General features: G+C 44.7%; 1 pseudogene; it reads left to right on the top strand.

Annotated features, from left to right (window-relative positions):
- LOC142677663 (uncharacterized) overlaps nt 1-10,000 on the top strand; it is a 255,835-nt pseudogene that overhangs the window by 217,120 nt on the left and 28,715 nt on the right.

Here is a 10,000-nt window from a genome sequence, read left to right on the forward strand (position 1 = left end):
TTCTCCTCCTCCTCCGTCTTCTCCTCCTCCTCCTCCTCCTCCGTCGTCTCCTCCTCCTCCGTCGTCTCCTCCTTCTTCTCCTCCTCCTCCTCCGTCTTCTTCTCCTCCTCCGTCTTCTTCTCCTCCTCCTCCTCCGTCTTCTCCGTCTTCTCCTCCTCCGTCTTCTCCTCCTCCGTCTTCTCCTCCTCCGTCTTCTCCTCCTCCTCCTCCGTCTTCTCCTCCTCCTCCTCCTCCTCCGTCGTCTCCTCCTCCTCCGTCTCTCCTCCTTTTAATTCCAGATGTAAGAACACAATGTTCTCTTTGTCACATGAATGAGTGAATCAAGAAACTCCACAGAGGTGGCTTTGGCAGATACATGACCATCCCATATGAACAGGAGATTGTTTGTGTATCTGCCACACCAATGAATGTTCTTCCCGAAGGGATTGCTGGCAGAAAAAATGGTCTCCCGCCCCCCCCCCCCTGCCCCCACCATCACTAGATTCGCCAAGGAGGGTTGAAAACTTCGCTCCCATAGAAAACACCTCTTAATTGTAAATAAAATTCGCCATTGTAAAGGGAAGTGTTTTATATATTTATATCTATGTACAAAGTTCTCTCTCTTTGTTCCTGCTCCCTGGCTCCACTAAGGGTCTCTTCTTCCCTCCTGGCCTGCTCCTGCCTCATGGCCCTGATGGCCCCACACCAACCTTGGACCAGATGAACTGCTAAGTATCTTCTCCCCTATACTCCCCAGTAACCCTTTCCTGCAGCCCCCACATTACCTGTACCCCTACCTGCACATTCCCATACCCCTGGTCCCCCCACCCTTCTTGTTCCCTGTTTACCCTTGCTGCACTACCCTACAGTTACCCTTGACCTGCACATCCCCAGGTACACAGAAACTCATTCCCTTGTTTCTCCTTATCCTGATTATTAAACCTTAGTGTATAGGGAAAGTTGGACAGAAATAGTGAGCGTGTATTGTGTGTATTGTAACGTAACTGTATTCATATGTATGTTTAGATAAGTGGGTGGCGGTATAATTAGGATTGTGATACCGTGTTTATACTATGCTACATAAAGTGTGAGTATACTCAGTATATATTAACGTGTTATATGTATTGGGGTATACTAATACTATACTGTGATCAGTTTCTGTGTTTAGTTTGGTGTATTTTATATGTAAGTGTGATTATTGTTAGTAAGAAATATTACCCGTTATTTACTATACAATTGTATTATTGTACGGTCTTATTCCGTAGAAGCAAAGCAAGTAGACGTTCATATAAGGAAAAGGTAGGGGAACTAGGCATAACCCTAGTGACCCTGATTATAAAGGCGGTAGTAATAGTGGGCGACCAAGTAGGTGAAACCCAGCTATTATACCAGCCTTGTACACACGTGGGTGAGTGTGTAGTGAGTATTCATTATAAATATATATATATATATATATATATGTGTAAATGTCCTTTTTCATCCATCAAACTGAAAATAATTGTGTAACATTAATGCATCCAAAATGTATATTTGCAGCCCCTTGCTATAGGTTCTGTGCACGGCCAAATGGTGTTCGAGAGCTGCATACGCTGCACGGTGGGGCATACTGGTATATAAAGAGAGAACCAGGTGGCATTTTTACACCGTATTTTATAGTGAAGGGAACACAGGACATCGCGTGTGGCCAGAGGCTGCAGAAGGGAATCGAGCCATTCTGATATTTTTTCTAAAAGGGACCCCATTCCAGACACAGTTGGTGGCATTGGGGGAGGGTTGATATTTTAAAGGGAATGTGTCGCTAGAATTTTTCTTTTTAGTTAAACATTTAGTATATAAGTGATTACACATTGTTCTAATTTTTTTAATTTTTTTCACAAGTCAGGAATATTATAAATTAGATTCTAATTTATAACATTTCATGTGCTGGTCACTAGAGGGAGCAATTCCCAAAATTGCAGCATTGGCATGTGGTAAAGCAACCTCATTGCTTTATGCTGCAAAATTGGAGTAGACACACTCGCTCTAGTGAGCTCACACAATCCCCCCTCCCTTATTCTGGCTAGTGCCAGGAGAAAGGAGGGGGTTGAACGGTCAAATCTCCTGCACTGTGTGTCGCCATTTTTTGAGCGACTGCAGTGTAGGAGGATTAAATACAGTGGTAATCAGAAATGGGGTTGTATGTGCCATATTCCATCTCTGTATGTGTCGTTAATCGACACATACAGAGATGAAAAAAAAATGGCAGCCCCCATAGAGAAGAAAAAGAGAGAAGAAAGAAAAAAGTACAACACAAGAACACAAATAAATACAATGTATTTTAATGACATACTAAAAGCAATAACATAAAAAAATTAATTTTGTGACACCTTCCCTTTAAGGGTTTTGGGGAGCGCGTGCATGATGGGTATGATGGGGGGTTCCACATAGATGTACTCTGATGGCTTTTCTGTAAGTCGGCCTTCCCTTAATCCTTCATGCTTCATGTAATAACGGTTTTATTTCTGCCTGAATTCTTTCTCTCGGGTTATATTCTGACAATGTGTAAGTGTCTTGATCTGACAGGAAACTCTTCATTTGCATTTTGTAATCCTTCTTCATAATTGTGGTGATGCCCCCTTCGTCGGACATCCTGATAATTATATCCTTGTTGTCCTTGAGGGATCAGTTACTAGTATTGAAATAAATATACCCAAAATAAAATATACATTCTAATATGACAAATGACGTTCTACATCAATCTAATACACCTCGTACCAGATCCACTGTACCACAATGACAGGAGAAAACCATGACCCGCAGCAATATCCCATGATAATGTGCAACGCATTCTAAGCCACTCGGCACAATGTAAACGATCTGCCAACGTCTCCCCGGTATTGATCTTTGTCATTTAGCTCCTTATACATATTCTCTTTTATGTTTGTTTTTAGTCACATGTTGTCACATAAATTCCATCTGCCGGTCAAGTTTACATCCTGTCAATCTATAAAAATATAGTCACGGCATATCCAGAATATCTTAAAATGTTACTCCAACAACCAAGGGAAGACCTGCCGTAAAATAAAACACTTCCTGTCCGAACCCCATAACGTTACGTCGTCTGCTGCTTAATACATGAATCGATCACGCGTTCCAGAAGGTCATTCCTCCGGGACCGCAATCTATTTCACATGAAGCACCGGATATAAAACCCAGCGATGTAAGTCACAATTTTATAACCAGCCATGAGTAAGGACGCAGCTTGCGCCTGAAACGCGTGGGCACCGCCTATTTCCTCCACTACCTGTTGTACTTTGGAAAACTCCCTGACGATTTTTTCAACGTAATTATGGAATAAAACTTGGAAGAAGTTTCCCTTTTAACCATCATATTTGTCTCCGCGCTGGACCCATTTCTTGTCTTCTTTCCTATCAAATAGAAGTAAATAGTTGCGCACATGCTTGGCCACCTCACCTTATATACTCCACCTCTATATAGTAGTCACCTCACCAGGTAGATTAGAAGAACCTCCGTTCTCCTCATAGGTTTGTGTCCCAAGGTGTGACCCGCATGTATCGGACATTTTATATATTCTGTGTATAAATGTTGGTGCCGGTCATGCCCCTTTATTCCATGTGGTGGAGGCTCGGAGAACCGGTTTCTCTCAATAAGTGATGTTCTGTATTTCACACATGATGTCGTCTCCTGTATGATTCTCTCCTCTTCTCATAAAGACTCCTGCAGTACTACAACCTCCAGAGGATCCATGTTCTCATCCAGAACGTTCCTTCTCCTGAATGACCCACCAATGATGGACAAGGACAGCAATGAGGTGACCACAAGAATATAAACTTCACCCTGGAGATCATCTACCTGCTGAGCGGAGAGGTAAACGTTTCTATATTTCTATGTTCTTTATTGTATTATGTAACAAGTCACACGTAGGAGGAAGAAGCCAGTGTCCTGTATGCCAACTACGAGACCTTCCAAGTGACGGGAAGAAGTGAAGATCAGCCAGCAATATGGTCAGTTATGTGTAATAGTAATGTAGAGTAATGAGAATAGTAAGTAGTCACGTTGTAACCAGGAGGAGAAGGAGCACAGGAACCAGGAGGGGAAGGAGCACAGGAACCAGGAGGAGAAGGAGCACAGGAACCAGGAGGAGAAGGAGCACAGGAACCAGGAGGATCACATGGCCGGAGTCTGTCCTGGAGATGAGGATTTCTACCACTAGTCTGACCTCTATATAGAAACATAGAAGATGAATGCAGGAACCAGGACACTGCTATATCTGTAATTTAGTGGTGGGTCGGGGGGTATTCCGTGCAGAGTCCTGGACACTTGCGATCACGGCTCTGGAGGAATTACAATGTGTTTTATTCGGTCACTGAACCTTTAAGACCATCCCCTCTGGTGTCTTTACACTTCTATACTCGTCTTTATATAACGGTCAGATGTTTAAGGAGTGATATTTGCTGACAGACCCTTAAAGTGTCTCTCTCCATACACAGGACTACACAATAGTGAAGAAGACATCGGGGGACTGTGTGGCCCCCAGCAGTCATGAGTCAGGAGGATGGAGCCGGAGCCCCATCATAGAGCCCCCTCCTCACTCGCAGATACATGAGAGGAACAATAAGCAGAAGATCCTAGAACTTCTCCACAAGATGGCGGAGCTGCTGACTGGAGAGGTGACGCTGCTGTGAAATTATACAGTATCGGCACTGGAGGAGTCTGGGTAATGACTGTATCATTGTGTGTGTCAGGTTCCTATAAGATGTCAGGACGTCGCGGTCTATTTCTCCATGGAGGAGTGGGAGTATGTAGAAGAACACAAGGATCTGTACGAGGAGGTCATGATGGAGAACCACCAGCCCCTCCCATCACCCGGTAAGAGGAGACCTATGTATATTCCTAGTCTTCAGACCCATTACAGTGTTGGCACTGGCATCCATGATGAAGTCTTTACAGATTCATGTGGGAACAACACGCCAATCACGCGGGAGCAGCGCGCGGTACGCCATTCGCGCGGGACGTTCTGCAGGTTCAGGGGGTTTTATTACCACTCTATAACCTACTCTTCTGCACATTGGTAAGACCTTTAATAAATTCTGAACTTTCAAGTTGAAATCCCAATAATTGAATAATAATCGAATTCATATATTTGGGTCATAATTCTTGTCCCTCCAGTGCTTATTAACCCCTTAATGATGTCGCTGATTTTGGCCCTAACACCAGTAGGTTTGCCCCTGCACTCGGCTGGACAGAACTTTTTTTTTTCGGGTTTGTGGCCGTGTGACGTCTTGTTGAACTGTAGATTTTTTTAGAAACCATTTTTCACCGTTGAAAACTGCAACCAATCATATTGCGGCTTTCATTATTCCAGAGCAGTCTAAGAAACGGAAGCCGAGTCATGATTGGGCCAATATATATGTGGAAAATGCATAAAATCATAAAAACAAAACAAAGATTTTCTTTTTCTCATCTGATCGTCATGCCTGCGTTTTTAGTGAAGGACTTATTTTGGATATGAGGAGACCACACATGTCATTTGTGGGTTTATCTTTCAATATTCTTTTATTTTGGAGAAATACATGTTATTGGAATGAAGTATCGGGGGGGGCGGGGGCAGGAAGGTAGAAAACAAGGAGACCTAGAGGGGAGCCGAGGTGAAGGGGGGAGACCAGACATAGATTAGGGATAAAGAGGAGGGCATATTCATGAACTGTTTTTATTGTGGTTTTCTAGAAAATGTAATATTTTATTTTTACCGTAAAATGTGTGCGGGGAGGATGATTCCAAGCCGCTCTCCCTCACCACACCGCTGCCCGAGCTGTATTGTACTTTTCCTCCCGCCCGGGCACAGCTCAGGATCAGCAGTAGAAGCTTTCATTGTATTATATTGCTGGCGTCCGTTTTTATGGGAGTTGTTGTTCTACATACATATTATTACATTTGTGGCCGTCCACCACTTTGTCCCGCAATATGAGGTGATCGGAGGAGCTTTCAGCAGATGAACCTGTGGCGCGCAGCTCCTCTCAGGACCGGCTTCCTTTATTAGTTGTTTTGTCCTATTAGAACAATCCATTTAGTGTGGATCTGTCAGGTATCTTGTGTTAACCTATCAGAGGGCAGCATTGGATCGTGTGTACGGTCTTGGCCAAAAGTTTTGAGACTGACACAAATTCTGGTTTTCACAGTTTGCTGCTTCGGTTTTTATAGTGACAATTTGCGTTACCTCTAGATTGTTATGGAGAATGATCAGATGAATTGTAATTAATTGTAAAGTCATTTCTTGCCATGAAAATTATCTCAATCACAAAAACCTAATTTCCACTGCATTTCAGTTCTGCCACACCATGACCTGCTGCCATTTCAGTCATCTTCTCGTTAGCTCAGGAGAAAGTGTGAACGATGACAAGGCGGCTGATATCTCTGTCATGCTGATTGAATTATAAGAGCAGACTGGTTGCTTTAAAAGGGGGATTTGTACTTTGAAATCATTGTCTTCTTCTGTTAACCATGGTTACCTCCAAGGAAACACATGCATTCAAGGATTGGTGAGGATCACCTATTACACAATATATGTCATGTCAGAGAGACCACATGGTGTACACCACCAATTTGAGCTGAGTTGAATCAGGGAAAAGGAAAGGGGAAAAGGATGTGGTCTGTGAAAAAATTAATAATTAACTTTTATTAAGTATGCATTAAGAAAAATGATTAAAAGGTCCATTGGTGCAATTTGGTATGTGTGAGTGACCCCTCAATTCACATACCCTTGGCCAAAAATTAATTGATGAGGTAATATATAATATTGCTGTCCGTTGTTCCGTTAGTAGTACTAGATGATTAAACTGCAGCTGCCACAGATTACATGAAAATGAATGAAACTGTAAATTAGTAGTTCTACCGATCACTCTGTCTTAAATTGGACCGGCTGTATAGCCTGGGTTAGAGTATTGACTGTTACACTGTATAATACTAAGTGCAGCTGGGCCAGTAGCGATGTGCCCTGTAATGAGAAGAGGTATGATAATAAGCAAGGTGAAACCTTGCAAGCCTCTTACCCCTGCGTTAGTGTTGGTATGGTGGTGTGAACAGTAAATGAACTGCACCCTCACGCTGGTGTCCCTGAGGATCAGAGCAGCAGCGTTGGGAACGGTCGTATAATACAGTGAGAACACTCTCAGCTGTCAGCTGAGAGGCAAAGTGAGAACGGCCGTAAGCAATAGTAGCTGTGCTCAGCTATAAGCCGAGAAGCAGTGTGTGCGGCAGGGTTGCTGTCAGTACCCGCAGGTGAACGGAGTCACCAACGGGAGCCGGCGATAGGCCAGACAGGATGAATCACCCAGCTGATAGACTCAGCAGGGCGCACTGCAGTCACAAGCACGGACAGCCAGCAAGCAGCTGGCAGCCGTGGTTGAAGGAGGATCGTGGAGCAAATAGTGGAACTTGGACAGCTAGTGCCAAGTAGTGCACCATAGGATTATTAAAATTGTTGCTGAGCACCCGACGCGCGTTTCGCCAGAATTCTGGCGAAACGCGCGTCGGGTGCTCAGCAACAATTTTAATAATCCTATGGTGCACTACTTGGCACTAGCTGTCCAAGTTCCACTATTTGCTCCACGATCCTCCTTCAACCACGGCTGCCAGCTGCTTGCTGGCTGTCCGTGCTTGTGACTGCAGTGCGCCCTGCTGAGTCTATCAGCTGGGTGATTCATCCTGTCTGGCCTATCGCCGGCTCCCGTTGGTGACTCAGTTCACCTGCGGGTACTGACAGCAACCCTGCCGCACACACTGCTTCTCGGCTTATAGCTGAGCACAGCTACTATTGCTTACGGCCGTTCTCACTTTGCCTCTCAGCTGACAGCTGAGAGTGTTCTCACTGTATTATACGACCGTTCCCAACGCTGCTGCTCTGATCCTCAGGGACACCAGCGTGAGGGTGCAGTTCATTTACTGTTCACACCACCATACCAACACTAACGCAGGGGTAAGAGGCTTGCAAGGTTTCACCTTGCTTATTATTATACCTCTTCTCATTACAGGGCACATCGCTACTGGCCCAGCTGCACTTAGTATTATACAGTGTAACAGTCAATACTCTAACCCAGGCTATACAGCCGGTCCAATTTAAGACAGAGTGATCGGTAGAACTACTAATTTACAGTTTCATTCATTTTCATGTAATCTGTGGCAGCTGCAGTTTAATCATCTAGTACTACTAACGGAACAACGGACAGCAATATTATATATTACCTCATCAATTAATTTTTGGCCAAGGGTATGTGAATTGAGGGGTCACTCACACATACCAAATTGCACCAATGGACCTTTTAATCATTTTTCTTAATGCATACTTAATAAAAGTTAATTATTAATTTTTTCACAGACCACATCCTTTTCCCCTTTCCTTTTCCCTGATTCAACTCAACACATGCATTCATCATTGCTTTGCATCAAAAGGGCTTTACAGGAACGGAAATTGCTGTTTGTAAGATTGCCCCTAAATCAACCATTTATCGGATCATCAAGAACTTCAAGGCGAGGGGTTTAATTGTTGTGAAGCTTCAGGGCGACTAAGACAGCCAAGCAAGTGCCAGTACAGTCTCCTAAAGAGGAATCTGCTACGGGATCCGTACAACACCCATGCAGATCATGCTCCGGAATGGCAGCAGGCAGGAGTCAGTGCATCTATACGCACAATGAAGCGAAGGCTGTTGGATGCTGGCCTGTGTCAAGATGAGCAGCAAAGAAGCCACTTCTCTCCAAGAAAAACATCAAAGACAGACTAGTATTCAGCAGGAAGTACAGGGACTGCAGAGGACTGGGGTAAAGTGATTTTCTCTGATGAAGCCACCTTCAGACTGTGTGGAACATCTGGAAGAATGATTGTCTGGAGAAGAAAAGGTGAACGCTACCTTGAGTCCTGTGTCATACCAACAGTAAAGCATCCAGAGACCATTCATGTGTGGGGGTGCTTTTTCATCCAGGGGAGTGGGCTCACTCACAATTATACCGAAGAACACTTCCATGAATAAAGAATGGGATCTAAACATCCTCCAAGAGCAACTTCTCCCAACCAACCATCCAGGAGCAACTTCCCCCAGCCAACCATCCAGGAGCAACTTCCCCCAGCCAACCATCCAGGAGCAGCTTCCCCCAACCAACCACCCAGGAGCAACTTCTCCCAACCAACCACCCAGGAGCAACTTCTCCCAACCAACCACCCAGGAGCAACTTCTCCCAACCAACCACCCAGGAGCAACTTCTCCCAACCAACCACCCAGGAGCAACTTCTCCCAACCAACCACCCAGGAGCAACTTCTCCCAACCAACCACCCAGGAGCAACTTCTCCCAACCAACCACCCAGGAGCAACTTCTCCCAACCAACCACCCAGGAGCAACTTCTCCCAACCAACCACCCAGGAGCAACTTCCCCCAACCAACCATCCAGGAGCAGCTTCCCCCAACCAACCACCCAGGAGAAACTTCCCCCAACCAACCACCCAGGAGCAACTTCTCCCAACCAACCATCCAGGAGCAACTTCTCCCAACCATCCAGAAGCAATTTGGTGATGAACAATGCTGTTTCCAGCATGATGGAGCACCATGTCACAAGGCAAAAGTGAGAATTAGGTGACTCGGTGAACAAAACATTGACATTTTGGGTCCATGTCCAGGAACCTCCCCAGATCCTGATCCCATTGAGAACCTGTGGTCAATCCTCCAAAAAGCGGGTTGACAAACAGAAACACAGAAATTGTGATAAACTCCTCACACTGATTAGTAAGAACGGGTCATCAGTCAGGATTTGGCCCAGGAGCTGACACCCAGCCTGTCAGGGGGACCTGCAGAAGAAGGGTCAACACTGGAAATATTGAGTCTTTACATAAACTTGATGGATTTGTCAAAAGTTTAAAAACTTCTTCTGAAATGTTTTTCATTGTACTTCAGTAACTATAGAAACACCCGACTAAAAGATCGAAAAACACTGAAGCAGCAACTGGGAAAACCCAAATCTGTGTCAAACACGTT

The sequence above is a fragment of the Rhinoderma darwinii genome (genome assembly GCF_050947455.1).
Source record: "Rhinoderma darwinii isolate aRhiDar2 chromosome 2 unlocalized genomic scaffold, aRhiDar2.hap1 SUPER_2_unloc_44, whole genome shotgun sequence".
Classification (NCBI taxonomy): Eukaryota; Metazoa; Chordata; class Amphibia; order Anura; family Rhinodermatidae; genus Rhinoderma; species Rhinoderma darwinii.